Source organism: Triturus cristatus, chromosome 11 (assembly GCF_964204655.1).
Source record: "Triturus cristatus chromosome 11, aTriCri1.1, whole genome shotgun sequence".
Taxonomy (NCBI): domain Eukaryota; kingdom Metazoa; phylum Chordata; class Amphibia; order Caudata; family Salamandridae; genus Triturus; species Triturus cristatus.
In genome coordinates this window covers 633,849,025-633,864,804 of record NC_140594.1, presented here as the reverse complement: position 1 = coordinate 633,864,804, position 15,780 = coordinate 633,849,025, and the positions used below count along the sequence as shown (strand labels likewise).

At 41.6% G+C, this 15,780-nt stretch overlaps 1 protein-coding gene across 2 annotated transcripts in view; it reads right to left on the bottom strand.

Moving 5' to 3' along the window:
* The window catches only part of ANKMY1 (ankyrin repeat and MYND domain containing 1), a 588,784-nt gene extending 579,203 nt beyond the window's left edge, over positions 1-9,581 (bottom strand). For both annotated transcript variants that reach the window (XM_085634115.1, XM_085634116.1), the window contains exon 1: positions 9,294-9,581. The gene's annotated coding sequence lies outside the window, so the exon portion shown is untranslated. The remainder of the gene's footprint in view (positions 1-9,293) is intronic.
* Positions 9,582-15,780: the final 6,199 nt, after the last annotated feature.

The following is a 15,780-nucleotide window of genomic DNA, read 5'->3' as shown; positions in this document are numbered from 1 at the left end:
TGGCAATAAAAGACGCTTTCAGTGAATGGAGACATATTTAATGGGGGTCAAACATGTGGTGACAGTGTATTCAGATCATCGCAACTTACAATTTATGCGAGCAGCAAGATTGTTGTCACCTAGACAACTATGCTGGATGTTGTTTTTTGCCGAATACCATTTTGTTGTCAACTACAGGCCAGGAATCGAAAACAGAAAGGCAGATGCTCTTACAATACAGGAATCTTCACCTGCCCTTAATGAAAGGAAACTACATTCCATATTAAAACCTAATCAGGTTATAGCAGTCCTTCAAACTGACCAATTCTTGGGTAAGGTAGCAAAGGCTGTCCAATCTGTGGCTTGGAAGGAATGGTTAAATAAACATCCACAATGGACATTAAAGAAAGGACTTCCTATAGAAGACAAGCAATTGCTAATTCCCAGTAAAGCCTTACAAAAAGAAGTCTTGCAATGGTGCCATGATGCACCTAGTGCAGGGCACAACAGTTTGGATAAAACACTCAATAGAGTACTAAGACAGTTCTGGTGGCCTTCAGTCAGAACAGACGTCAAGAACACAATACGTAATTGTAAGACGTGTGTACAAGCCAAGACAGATCATGGAAAACCACAAGGATTACTTCAACCACTTCCTACTCCTGAGATTCCTGGGGAAACTATCTATTTGGATTTTATTGTAGATTTACCCAAAGATAAAGGTCACACCACCATCCTAGTGGTAATAGACAGTCTCAAGAAGATGGGACACTTCATAGCTTGTTCTCAATTACCAACTACAGGGTAGTTAGCAATTTTTGATACAACACATTGTACGACTATATGGTCTTCCAACCACTATTGTTTTGGACAGAGAAACACAATTCACTGGTCGTTTTTGGGAGGTGCGGTGCAAGATGTTGCAGATGAAATCAGCAAAATCAACCAGTTTCCATCCACAAACTGATTGACAAACCAAAAGACTTATTCAAATGTTGAAACAATACTTACAATGCTATGTGGAGGAAAATACTGATGCATAGGTTGATTTATTGTGGTTAGTGGATATAGCATACAACTGTGCTAAACAACAATCTACGAAAATGGCACCTTACTATGTATGGTTTTCATCCACGATAAATACCAATGATTCATCCAGTGCGTGATGACAAGATACCCGAAGTACAAGAAAGAGTTGCTCACATAAATAATCATTAAATAATCTAATTCAGGCCAAAATCCAATACAAGAACTTGGTTGATAGGCATCACAGACCAAACACTTCCTATCAAGTTGGTGATGTTGTCTGGTTATCCACCAAAAATATACGTTTCAGAAGATACCGCATTTTTTATCCCAGATTCATTGGTCCTTTCAAGGGGAAAAAATGCATTACCCCTGTTACAGTATTGTTGTTTTTGCCAAAAACATTAAAGATACACCCTGTTTTTCATGTATCATTGCTGAAACTTTCATACACTACTGTTAAGAAAAAACCTACTCCTATTTGGTTGGATAATCCACTAGAGTATGAGGTAGGTAGAATTTTGGATTCAAAGAAAAGAGGCTTAACATTGTGGTATATGATATCATGGAAGGGGTATGGTGTAGAGGAGAATTCATGGGAGCCTGCAACTGGTATTCACGCTCCTCGATGTATAAAAGCCTTCCATTATAAAAACACAAACAAACCAGGATACTGTCAGAGTTCTCCAGGAGGGGAAAGTACTATCACAACTTGTGTGGCATGTCCACCAAGAAACCAAATGAACGCTGCCATATGGTCTGGTGGTTCCCCGGTGGTAAAAGTGAATTCTGGGGAAATGTACCTAAAGAAATATATACACGTTTTCCACTCTTTGGCAGAGTGGTGGTCTGCAAAATGCGGAAGCAAGGGTTAATTCTCCCAAAATGAGAGCGCACCACATTTCCCATGAATCCTAGCGGTTTTGTAGGCGCTCGGAACCGCGTTATAATGCTGATTGTACTGGAAGAGATAAGGCGGGGTCAGCCCGCATACCGTTGCAGATTATTAGTTTCGGAGAAACCGGCGATACTCTGGAGAACCTTTCAGGACCCTGCTGGTTCCAGTTTGGTAAGGGTGTTAGTTGAGACCTATTTGATCATTGCCTCTGGAAGCTGGAGTTCTGTATACAAAGTGAGTACGCACTTCGTTCATTTAAAAGCAGTTATTCTTACAGCTGGGACGCCCGGTACACGTCGCAGGAGATCGGATTAATTTGCTCCTTGATGTGGGCGGCGTGTGGGAACAAGTGTAGAGGGTTGTTATTCCTCATATTTCATATGGAAATGATACACAGAAGACTGCCAAATTAGTGAATTAACTTTGGGAATATTGGGATTTACCATTACGTTGGGGATTAACCAATTATCTTACAGAAAGAAATATCTGGAGAAAAGAAATTGTAGAGTAGTAACGATAATACATGATTTTATATTGCCTTGTTCTTTAGAGGTCTTCTTCCCTGCTGTTCTCTCCCTTAGCTTCCCTCACTTGATCATCTCAATTTTTCTGTACTATAATAGTAATCAGAAATTGAGGGTGTTGAGAGGTGAAGTACTCTGAGCTACGAACCTGAGAGGCCTTTTTTTTTTACTGATGACACTTTTAATGAAGGACATTTTGGAGTCTATAAGAAATGCCAAATATGTTCACAAAATTAGATCTTCGTGTAGACCAAAACATCCTCCAAATAAAAGAAGGCGATGAATGGAAAATAGCTTTTTGGACACTGTGAGATCACTTTGAATACTGTGTGCTGCCTTTTGGCCTAAGCACTGCACCTTCCGTTTTTCAATGCTTTATGTATGACATATATTCGGACATGTTAAATCAGTTTGTCATTGTATACCTAGACAATATCTTGGTATTCTCCAAAGATTCTCTGTTACACCACAATCACGTCAGTCAAGTATTAACCAGACTTCACAAAAACCAACCCTATTGCAAGGTTAAAAAATGTGAATTCGACCAGTCTGAAGTGGAATACTTAGGTTTTTGAAAAACAGCCCTGGAATCTCCATGAATCCGCATGAAGTATCAGCCATTTTAGATTAGTCTTCTCCTTCAAGCTTAAAAGAGATACAATGCTTTCTTGGTTTGGCTAATTTCTACCGGCAGTTCATTGATAATTTTGCTCAGGTGACCTGTAACATTACTTGTGTACTTAAGAAAGATATGATTAGCCATGGCTTTCAGTAGGACTGTTTAGGTGATGAAGGTTTTCAGGCACTAAAACAGGCCTTTACTCAAGCTCCAATCTTGGGCCACGCCGATCCAAACAAAAAATGTATTGTTGAGACTGATCCCTCCGATCCAGCTATTGGAGCAGTTCTTTGCAGCTCAAAAAGATGATGAGTTGGAATATCCAATAATTTACCTGTCTTATTTTGTCAGATTCTGAGAAGAATATTCCAATACTGGAAAGAGAACTATTAGCCATAAAAAGGCCGGCTGTGAATCGAGGCACTCCTAGATGGCAGCAAGTGAATCGTTTGAAATTCACACAGATCACCGCAGCCTCCAGTTTCTCAGGAATATGCAGTGCAGGAACAGTTCACAAACTTGTCGGGTTTATTTTTCAACCAATAGGACTTTATCATCACTCATATCTCTGGTCCTAAAGATATCCTGGCTGATGCTCTCTCACAAAGCTATACAGAAGCTCCATCGATCTTTGGTCAGTATATTCTTCCTCCACAAAAGATCAATGAAGATGCTCAATCATTCCTTGAAAAGGTTTGAGACAGTTATTCCAAAGTCCCTAGAAAAGAATGGGAAGAGATATCTGGATTTGTATGTAAAAAAGGCACTCTTGTCTTTAAGGGAAAGGCACTATTTGTCCCATTCAAAGAGATGAGATTTGAAGTTTTCAAGATGTGTCACAATTCTTCTTTAGCCAGTCGCAATGGAATGAAATCTACATTGGAGCTCATTATTAAATCCTTTTGGTGGCCTTTCATTTGCTGTGATATTAAGCTCTATGTCGGGTCCTGTCTTATCTGCGCTCAGGGGAAATCTTCTCATTCCCATCCATCAGGACTCTTGCAACCTCTACCCGTCATGCCAGAACATTGGAAAACTATCTCTTGTGCCTTTCCTCTGCCACCTTCTGAAAGGAATCAAATCTTTATAGCCACCGCTGACAGCATTTAAAAAAATGGTTCATTTCAGTTTACCTTCTGCCATGTAATTGGCACAGATCTTTTTGCAGGAAATTTCTTGTTTACAATGCTTGCTCCAGGTAATTGTTCCTGATTATGACCCTCAATTCATCTTCGGTTTCTGGAAATCTTTTTGCAAATCTCTTCAAATCAATGTGGCTTAGTCTTCTGGTTTCTACCCCTAGACAAACAGTGAGACTGAATGATTGAACCAAGGTCTGGAACAATATCGCAAAAGTTTCAGTAACTCAACTCAAAGTGACTGGTCTTCCCTTTTGGCTTCAGCTGAGTCTCCTTGCAACAATTCCATCCATAGTGCCAACCAATGCAACCCATTTTTCTGCCTCCACAGTCTTTTATCACCTGACATTTCATTTCCTGTTGATTTCAGAGTTCTGTCATGGCGGCTACGGCTGCCAGCTTTGTCCAACAAATGCAAGCTGTTCGACTGAAGATTTCACATAATTTTCAGGCATCTAAGAAACAAATGAAAGTTCACCGCCGCATCTCTTTTCCTTCCTACAAGATTGGGGATAAAGGCTGGGTCTCCTCTAAATATTTACTTTCGAATCTCTCCCACAATAAATTCAAACCCCGATTATATGGGCCATTTAAAATTGTTCAGATCATCAATCCAGTTGCCTACCAGGTCCAATTAGCTCTTCACTGAAAGATCTGCCCTGTATTTCACACCTCTCAATTGAAGCCATACCAACTAGATCCGTTTCTGGCATTTATTTTTCTTGCCTCCTCCTATTTTGGTTAATGACGAGCCAGAATACGAGGTCCAGGAGACTTGTGATTCTCGTTTTTTTCCTGAGCAATTTTGATCAACTGGAAAGGCTGCTTCCGAATAAACGATCTTAGGAGCGTGCCTCCTCTGTTCGTACCCCTGTTTTTGTCCTCAACTTCTTCCGTAGGTTCCCGGAAAAACACTGAACTTCTAATGGGGGCAAAGTGGCATGCCACCCATGGCCCACAGCCATGGCCATGTCGGGCAGCAGCGCATATGCCCCTGCAGGAGCTAACCAGGCCACAGGAGCAACCGCAGGGGCAGCATGGGCTGCTGCAGTCCCTCAGCTCACTTACCTCAAGGCAATCAGCCCACCAGCATGTCCTGGGACACCAGATCATGGTAGGTGACAGCCGTGACGTATCAATAGAGTGTCTCTTCACCGAGTGCTCTAGTGAGGATCTCTGAGATAGGTTACACTACCCAATCCAAGATGGTGGTTCCCACATTGATTTCTGTGGAACTTTCACAATCCAACAAGGACAACTAATTTCCTGTGAGATATTTCCTGTTTTCTACCTATTTAAAAAGGTTTTCTGTTTAATCCTTGCGTTGCAACGCTTCCAAATCTCTTGCGGGGTATTCCAGTGCTCCAGTCCTTTCTTACTGTCCTCTAGGAATCAACTGTCATTCTTCCTGAATTCTCTCGCTGTTTTCCTGTTGTCTCATGTTGGTCTGGATCCTTCTCCATTCTCCAGCTCTGCCATGATTCTTGGTTTGAAGTTTTTCCAGCACCTTGAAATCATCTTGGAGCTTTTTTATCCTCAGACATTTTCATTCTTGTTGGGGCCAATTCCTGAAGGCACTATCTGCTTAGGGGCTTCTGTGTCGGCAGCAACATGGCTGGAACTGTCAAGACCAAGCATCAGGTCCAGTCCACCGCCAAAGACTCCACCAGCTGCATCGGCTCTGTGACAGATATAGCTTACATTCTTACAGAAAATGAATATACCTAAATACATTACATACAAAGTAAGTTTGGGACAGTCTGCACCAAACAAGAACACATAGTTCATAAAAAGGAAATGGATGGTCAATTAGCATTTGCAATCTGCCCCGTGCACGCTATGGTGATGCACACAGTGAGTGTGCATTTTCACCGATCATGTGTCCCGGAGTCAGTATGCTGCAGCAGGAAACTGACAGTAGAAATTCCAGATCTGGCTAAGATATAGCAGGATCCAACTCTATTACAGAACTGACTCTAATCATCAAATAATTGAATTGCTGCTGAAATAAGCAAACTGTGCACACAAACAATATTGCAGCATTGGGGAAACTGGTCAAATCATGCAGCGTTAGTAGGAGGTACTATAATTTGTCTACTGGGGGTATGGCACTTCTATACAGAATAGCAGGTTTATTTGTAATCGGACATAACTAGGTAGACAAAATGATCTGATAGCGCTAAAATATCAAACACGCTTTACATGACATTTTTAACGATTTAGACACAAAAACCTGAATGTGCACATTGCGCAAAATGAATGAAGTGACACAGCAATAGAGACAAGAGAAGTAACAACACCGTAAAAGCGTGCTTGGAAGAGTTAGAAAAGGAGAAAATACATTGCTAAATAGTTATAACGTTTATTAATAGATTTTTATAACAAGATTATTCATTAAATTATATTTTACTATTCACGTACAGCTGAAAACTAATGAATCTAATGATGAGGCCTAACAGATCTATTGCCTTTCCTGGCAAATATATAAGCATATATTGTGGTGCAATTATGCAATAAAAGTAGTTAGGAAGTTGAAACTTAGAGATGTGATAGTAAAGACCCTAATAATTATGAAAATTAGGAAACAATTTTAGTAAAATGTTCTTTATGAATAATTTACATGTATGGATGTTAAAAATGGTGGCAGTAGTTCATAGCTAACGTTAGTCAATTTTGAGTAATAATACATTGGTGATACATTTATTATTCTACTCTTGTTATGAAATTATGATTTGATGCATTAAATTTGATTCATATTAAGTTTAATTCATTTAAAGCTGATGTATACATTTTAAGATGTAAACATGTTCTTTCTTGAGCTGCACATTTTCCCTTAGCAAGCATAATAATTAATTGGCATTTCTGTAAATGTTTCATTATTTGTTCTGTGCATGTTTTCTCTTACATACAAAGGACATTCTTTCAAAGTTCAATGTGAGATGGCTCGGTAGGAGAATCAACTCTAACCTGATGCAACATGCTGTCATATTGTATATTTCTCAGCGTTGACAACCATGTGAGGCCCGGAAAAACAAGTTGTTCACATTACATGCTTGTGAAAGAATGCAGGAGTAATTAAAATGTATTTGTGACTACACATGTAAACTAATCATGCGATGAACTGACTAGTGGAGTGATACCATGTCATTAAGGGGTCATAAGGACTATAAAAAGAGAAACCACAAAGGAGGGGCAACACACAACACAACTCTATAATTTTTCTTTTGATGCGAAACACATCCACTCAATGCCATCCCCTTTTCCTTTGAATGCATAACAATAGATGTATCTTTCTCTTCCTTTGGGAGAGAACGTAACTCTTTTCCTATGCTTTTATAAACATATTTTAAATCTCTATCTTGAACTGCCTTTTTGCCCATCCTCATGGACTTGCCATGAGAGAACTTTAAAATTGATTCCACTTACTCCTTTGCTTTAAATCTTTAGATGCTGTCCAAGAAAATCAAACTATCCTACTGCCTTTAATGGTGGCAGGAATCTGTAACTTCATATCTGATTTTTGTTTTAAACCATCCTCTTTGGATTTGAACCTTTGACTAAAGGTGTAGTATTCTATTACATGCTTTAATATTCTTGACTGAGATGCTTAAGAAATTGCTTATCTGTATCGATTTTGGAACATTAATACAACAACTAAACTATCTAAATTGCCTGAGTCTATGATTGTGTCCTGATGTTCTTTGTTTGAAAACTGAGATAATTACTCTTTTTATCTAAATGTATTGTAGGGAGAATCAACCAATGTTTTCAGAATATCAAGTTCTGTTTCTTTTATTCTGTGTTGCAGTAACAGAGCTTCTAGTATGGATCATTCTAGTTAGACTTACTTTCTTTAGAAGGTTGGGTCTTCCCATTACGATACTATATTTTTAAAGTATGGTCCTGATAGTAGTGTATTTGAACCTCATTTCAAACTAGTCACTAATTAATAGTCCCCATAGGGTGGCTAGCATTATGATTTTGGACATCCTAATTCCCACCCTCCTATTGGCGGGGAAAGATTCATCAAAGAGCAAAGCTGCCTCCCGGCAAGTTGGAAACTGTCACTCGTAATTCACTTACCCGGAACAGTGCCACCATGCCTGTGGTGGCGCATTATTGGCGAATCACTTAGCTAAGCACGATCTGCTGACTGCTCACTTTAATGCGTTGAAATAAAGGGTGATATCTGTCCTGTGTGTATCCAAAACCTCTGGTGGAGCATTTTCATCAGCAATCCAGCAGATGGCACTCCTGTATTTGTTTTGAAATGTTTTCAACATCTTGCTGTACTTTTCTCTGGATCCTGTTATCACAAGATCTAAAAGTGAACATTAAATTATGCTAATTATGTGGGTTGGGCAGAGAGGGTGGAGCTTTGGCGCAGTGGGTGTGGTAAATTTTCAAATAAGTAATTGATAGTCGTGCTGCAAAGTGTCCCTGGATTTTTTTTTTTAATGTTGCCATATGCATTTGCCACTGTGGTAAGGGTAATGCTGTGATCCGTCTAGATGTAGGGGGCCCAGTACAGTTAGAGGGGCAAATAAGTTAGTAGTAATTTGAAAGTTAAACCGAAAATTATTTATACCGCTTATGCTGGGTCTGATCAAATACATAGTTTTTTTTATAAATACGAACTCAGAAATTAGGCATTTGACCACACTTGCTCTAAACCCAAACCACCGTTACCCCATGACCATCATCCCATCTCTCCACTTTGCGTCAGGTCAATTCCAAAAGTAGTTTTTAAACAAGTATTGCGTCTACTTTTCTGGTCATGTGGATCTGTGGATAATGTTTCTTTTCTTTCATCATTTTATATACATAGTCACCTCGAAGTATTTTGTGAATACAAATCTGGCCATTCGGTACTAATGATGTGAAGCGCAAGGGCTGTCAAACGGGCACATAGTGCTCGAATTGTCTGATGGATATGCGTTTGCACTCTGGATATAAGAGGCAATTGCATGAAAATTGCAAAGACAGACATTGGTAAGCAGAAAATTTCTTGCGGTCGTAGGGAATCTTCGGTATCACATCCACCCAACATCTCACCACTGACTCCACCACTAGATTAAGGCTACAAACCACAAAACAATGACCTGTACCTTCTCTTCTTCACAAACAGGGCTGCAGTGCTGTCCAGCGGCGCGTACCACGGTGGCAACTCGGACAAAACTTTCCCAACACAGAAGCTGTGATGCACCAGACGCCAGCCCAGACACCCCTGATTAAGAGAAACATTCTACGACATTGGATAGTGCTAAAACGCACAATATGCAGCCATGCAGGCACTGCTGTTGGTTTATTCCTTTGCGTCTGCGTTTCCATGGATACGGGCGAGGCGCGCCTGGCTCTGTGACACGGTGTGGTTTAGGACCTTGTGCCAGTCCCGACTAACGCTGGAAGCCATACTGGAATAGTAGCAACTTTATAACATCGGACATCTTCGAATTCAACGGTGCGCGATCACCGCATCTATTAAAACGAATAATACTAGATTGCCCCAATGTAAACAATCACCCACACTATGATTTTCTACATAAACAAACGTGGTTAAATTGCTTGTCCCCGTTATTGTGTCGGTAGCTGTTTACCAATAGTGTTCATTGGATTAGTAAGAAGTGAAGCATGTCTCTCCCGTCTCAAGATGGCCTCCACTGTGTTCAGCGTGCAAGAGCTTTTTTTTTTCTTTTCCGTTCTGCTGCTTCCGATAATGTATTTTTCTAAATTATTGATCGTGTTAGGTGTTTGTTTACTCGTATATTTGAATGTCAGAGCTCATAATATTTATAAATCCACAAGCGTGTTACTTCTCGTATCTAGAGCATCGTTTTACCTAGCGTTCTGGGACAAGCCCTGTTAACCCATTATAAAACAGAATGGTAAGAAAACACCTGGAGCAGATAAGTATAGTTCAAGTTTATTTTTATTAGGTGCACAGTTAATTAAACCTTAGCATGTCTTTAAGTGGGCCGGGTCTTGCCGGTGCTCAGCACTAGCAGTTCTAAAAAGCAGGTGCCGAAACGTGGCTCTATCTGGCACTCCATTTCTGCCCGCACCCATGGGCTGTCAAAAAAAAATCTAGCTCCGCAGGATACCACCATTTACTGCCTTTGGGTTAAATTCAGAGACTATTATAGTTCTCTTACAGTCTCATCATTTCAGAGCGGCAGTATTTTCAATATTATATGCAACAAAGCCATATCTTTGGGTTAGGACGTAGCAAATTTACTCCACATGAAACAAGGTGGTGTAAACCACTGTAAACAAATGACATTACACAATAGAAAATATTGCAAAATACACAGCAAACCTGAACACGGCATTGCACATATCCTATTTACATCCCCATTTGGGGGCAACATAGTAGAGAAAGACCAGGTGATAAACCTTCACATCAAACATTTCAGACATCACCAATCGACGCCAACATCAGCCCAGGGACCTAGCATACTGCTTCCTCCTACCACCGCCTGGCCTTCTACCCCTACGGCCATCTCCACCTCCACCTCGGGGATCCCTATCGACCCAAGACCACTGCCCCTAAGTGCAACAGCACCTGAACTCCTGGCTGAATGACGGCAAGATTGTCATGCGCTGTATAAAAGTAATATATAATTGTCCAACCCTAATCACCTTTTAAAATGTAATATATCGTGATTTGCAACTTGTATATATATATAACTCTAACCACTAACCACTAGTATCTGTAGTAGACGTATTTATTTATTACCATTCTTATGTAAATTTAGAGTTTTTCTGTTTGTATCTTTCCCTTGAGAGAATTTTCAACTTGTATATATGCAACTCTAACCACTAGTATCTGTAGTAGACATATGTACTTACTACCATTCTTTTGTGAATTTAGAGTTTTTCTGTTTGTATCTTTTCCTTGAGTGAATTTTCAACTTGTATATGTTCAACTCTAACCACTTGTATCTGTAGTAGACGTATGTACTTACTACCATTCTTTTATGAATTTAGAGTTTTTCTGTTGGTATCTTTTATGCAACTCATGGACTCCGAGGGCCTTATGTAATGTAACTGGTCCTTTTGTAAAGCGCTGTGACACCTATGGGTAAAGTTTGCGCTATATAAAATCGCATTAAATAAATAAAAAATAAATAAATAAAATAAAAATAGCTGTTACTTATGTATCTTATGCAACTAACAGCCGTAGACAAAGCCAATAGCCCTAGCTTGGTGTAGGTAATGTTACTTTTTGTGTTATATGTCGGGAGGCACACTATGCTAAGTACAGATTTTTAGCTTATGTGTTTTAAGCCACGCCCTTAACTGCATCAGCCACGTCCCTCTGAGAGACCCCCAGTTTTTTTTATCCCACTTAAAGCCCTGAACCTTAGCACTAAGGGCCTCCTTTATTTGGTATTGGTGTTGGGCAGCGCCGCAAGTCTTCTTGCCGCGCTCCCCAATGCCAATGTGAAAGGGTAGGAATGCGCATATATTTCATCAATATTGTGTATTCCTGTCCTTTTCCCCTGCAGTGGCTTACAATTTGCAGCCACGTGTCAACGTAGATACCCTTGCAAGGTGTAGCAGGTTAGCGGTCTTGCTTTGCTTGCTGTGACCCGGAAATGCACACATGACATCCTCTGGCCAGGCGTGGCTAGAGGGGATAAAATAAACAGGCACAGACTGCACATGGTCATACTGCCGCACTATCACGCTGTGCATGTGTCAGTCTGTGGGCTAAAGTGAGCGGAGCTGCCATACTGTGAAAGTACCCAGCATGAGAGACACCCACAACATTGGCGATGAGGACGGCACCCACCCTTGCACCCTGAAGACGTTGCAGCCACATCCCAGCACCGCTGCTTATACCTGTGGTGGTGCGAGGCCGGCCCTGACTCCAGCTTGCGGAGAGCTGAGACCAGTCCGATGACACGCAGCCGCGGCCGTCAAGGCTAAGACTCCATCACCGCTACCGGCTTGCCTTCTGCTCGAGCAGAGAAGGACCTGCATCCCACGCCACACCTAGCACTTCGTGGGAACCAAGGACTGCTCCGGACCAGCCCGCCGGCTACTCTCCAGCCAACTCCACGTGTACCAGGCTAAAAGCTGTCTGCCGCTCTTTTGCACATGTCCTCCCCCACTGCCTGCACTCCCGCGCAAAAAGAAAGGGAAGCACCAACCTTCTCCTGCCTGGCCCACAGAGAGGCTCTCTCGCCAACTACGCCAGAAGTGAACAGAAGCTGGTGAAAAAAAACCATAAGAGACATTAAGGAGTGAAGGGCACAATAAAACAAGCATTGGCATAGCCAATAGGTCTCGCCTTTGGAACCTTATAAGTATTTAGTTATGCAGTACAATATTCTTGGTGCAACAATATCAACTGTTGCATGGCTAAACACTTATAAGGTCACAAAGGCGAGACCTATTGGCTATGCCAATGCTTGTTTATTGTCTTATGTAGTAAGACATCCACCCATGCATGTTTTGGATGCGCTGTAAAAAGCATATTTAAGGCAGCCATGTTGACTGCGATAGCATGCAATCAGTAAATGTGGCATAAATGCATTATCGGTCACAGTGTTTGCAGGTGTAATTATGCTGCAGCTTAACTGGGATTTACATTTAATACAAAGAAAACAAGCATTTGCAATACAATAGGTCTCGCATTTACACGAGTTTAAGCTATTGGCATTGTAAATGACAATGCCTTTTATTTATGTTCAAAAAACAAAAATAAAAGGCATTGTCATTTACAATGTCAATAGCTCAAACTCGCGTAAATGCGAGACCTATTGCATTGCAAATGCTTGTTCCTTCTTGTGTACTAGGAAAATAGAGCTTTCAAAACCAAACTTGGCTGGAGCAGGAGCAATAACACTTTTATGCAAAGTCTCTTGGATCTCTTGATCGACTAGGTCAAGTTTCTCTGTAGGGTAGAAAATAGGCAGGTGTGACGAAATTTGAAATGGGGGGTGGGGGAGACAAAACTCTATACAGTAGAGACTGACTGTAGTGCTCACGGGCTGACGTTCTTTTTTTTTTATTTTTTTTTAAAGGAATGCGATCCCTGATGAGAAAAAGAGGGGAGGAACTGCATTGCATTTACCTTGGCCTGGAGGAGGAAGGCTCAGTTGTTGCAGTGCACATCCTGGGACGTGAACAGGACAGCCCCGCACGGGTAGAAAGTAGTAAGACGTTGGGGAGTTTGGCTGTAGGGCAGGGTCAAAGGCGACATCTGTGTGTCCACGGGAGGGACTTCAGTTGGAGAATTTCTCAGTCCCGGCCAGATGAACGTCCCCGGAGATCACTAATGGAGGGAAAAAGGCTGTGTGTGGAAAGAATTCTCTTTTTTGTCCTAATAGAAAGTGCTCAGAAGTACTCGAGCACACTGGTAAGGCAGTGCACATATATAATAAAATATTCAGCCCATAGCAAGAATGGAAATAGAGAAAGACTGGTATACTTGAGTGGGTGCTGATGTGGTTGAGCAAATAAAGTGGCGCCCACGGAGGAAGCTTAAAAGATTTTTTTTTAAAAAGGCGCTCAACAGAGTGACGGTCGCATTGAGTAAGAGACATCAAAAAAGATAGGCGAGAGCTTGACATAAAAGTATTAAAGGATTCCTCGTTAATAAAATATATCCAACAAGGGTGAAAAACTGGTGAATGTTTAGAACAAGAAGCCCGAGAGAAGCGCATGCAAAACAAGCAGGAAGTGGGATAAGGGAGGGGGTGGCAAATGGTGTGCACTTTCGCGGCCGCTTTGATGTTCTCAGTGGCCGCGTGGCTCACTGAGAACATCAAAGCGGCCGCGAAATGATCACGCAGGCTGCCAAATGGTGCGCGCGCCCGGCGCACATGCACTGTAGTTGGCGGCCTGAAAGCACTAGTTTGCACTTTGAAATCCCCTGTTTACAAAAGCTCTCGCGAGTGCAGCGCTAAAGCGCTGGCTCAGGCGAGACCTAAAAAGGTATCATTTAGACCCTGGGCTTTGTCCGCTGGCAGATGACCACAGGCTAGATTTAAGGCTCCTTGCCTGCCAGGAGGCGTGCTCTATGACAAAAGTGCATCTGTTCATTGGCAGATGCACTTTCGTCACAGCTCAATGCAGAGCAGACAGCATTTTATTTTGCTTTCCAGAAGCAAAACCCCGCAGTGGGGTTTGTTTCCGAATAGCAAAATAATAATGGCCTGATGCTCAAGGAGTTGTGCTCCCTGGCGTCAGGCCTGCACTTGTTTTCCCTGTCTGGGTCACTATGCTTGTTGTGACAGACCTGAGCATGGAAAATAGGTGCCAATGCCCATGTTACTTAGCAGTCCTCAGGCAGATCGGCCATCAGATCAAAGGTTTCCACCAGCAGAATCAGCTGACAGTCGTGGCTACAGTAAATAAAAAATGGTAGGGGCAGAAAGGCATGCAAGGAGCAAAGGGAATCATAGTGCACATGCCTTACTAATAGGAAACTAATAGACAATGATATAGCGAGAGTTACCATATACAATCAGAGTTGACATACGGTGGCAGTAACCAAGTAAGAGTTAATATGGATATGATATACAGGGATAACAAATCAATGAAGAAAAATTGGGTGGTTCAATGCAAGAAACAGAGTCTGTTGTATGTCAAGTGGAAATTCACTGTCCACCTTTGTGAGCTCAGTGCACTGCATCTCAATACATAAAGTCAATTGAATGACTTGCTTCAGAGCCGCCAGAGCATAGAGAATTTATGAAGGCATCAGAAATAGATGGAAGCTCATTGGTGGGGTACTGCAGTGAAGAAGATGAGGCATAAAGTTTGCAGTCAAATTAATAAGAAAATATATAGAAAACAAGAATAAGCATTGATAAAATTCACTCTAAGAAAAAGAAAAAAAGTACATTTAAGCAAAAGTAAGATTTTAAAACAGCCATCAGTTACTGACTAAATTAGTATAGTCATCGAGTTTTAACAGTATAAACACATCGCAGGAAATGTAAAAAATTTCCAGCGCCAAAAGAAATGGCAAACAGCAGGCAAAAAAGCATACGTATTAAAAAAACGGTTTCCATGACAACTATAACAAACATAAAACCCTACTCTGCTTTGCTATTTTATCACAGTGAACTTGAAATCAGTACACTGAAGTCGTCCGTACTCAAAAGGCTGGAGTGGTCTGTACACCAGAGATAGGCAGGACCATGCGGCTGCTGGCTCACACACCTATCTCAGTAGGTCGGGGCCTCGGTGGCTGACACAAACTGCCACACAAGCACGCCCTTAGAAAAGACAGCATTTGCATCGCTAGCGGGCAGCTAGGGGCGCAAAAAGGTGAGGGGTGAGGCATGCAGCCAAACATGCAGACAAAGGGTGCACTTCCTGACACATAACAGGTTCTGAAGCCCGTGGCTGTAGTTTTCTGACAGGTTTCATCTATCCTGCTTACAAAGCTGATGCAGGGGCTCGGATGCGGCCTGCAGCTGAACAGGGCTCGGGCAGTTTCGTGTTCTGCTACTGGAGCAGCCAGGCAGGGCTGCGATTTCTTTTCGGGAAACTGGAGCAAATGTTTATGTGATAAATTGGAGCAAACCTAACACCCATGGCATTTAAACCCAGCCCCGCTCACATGCAAGCACCATG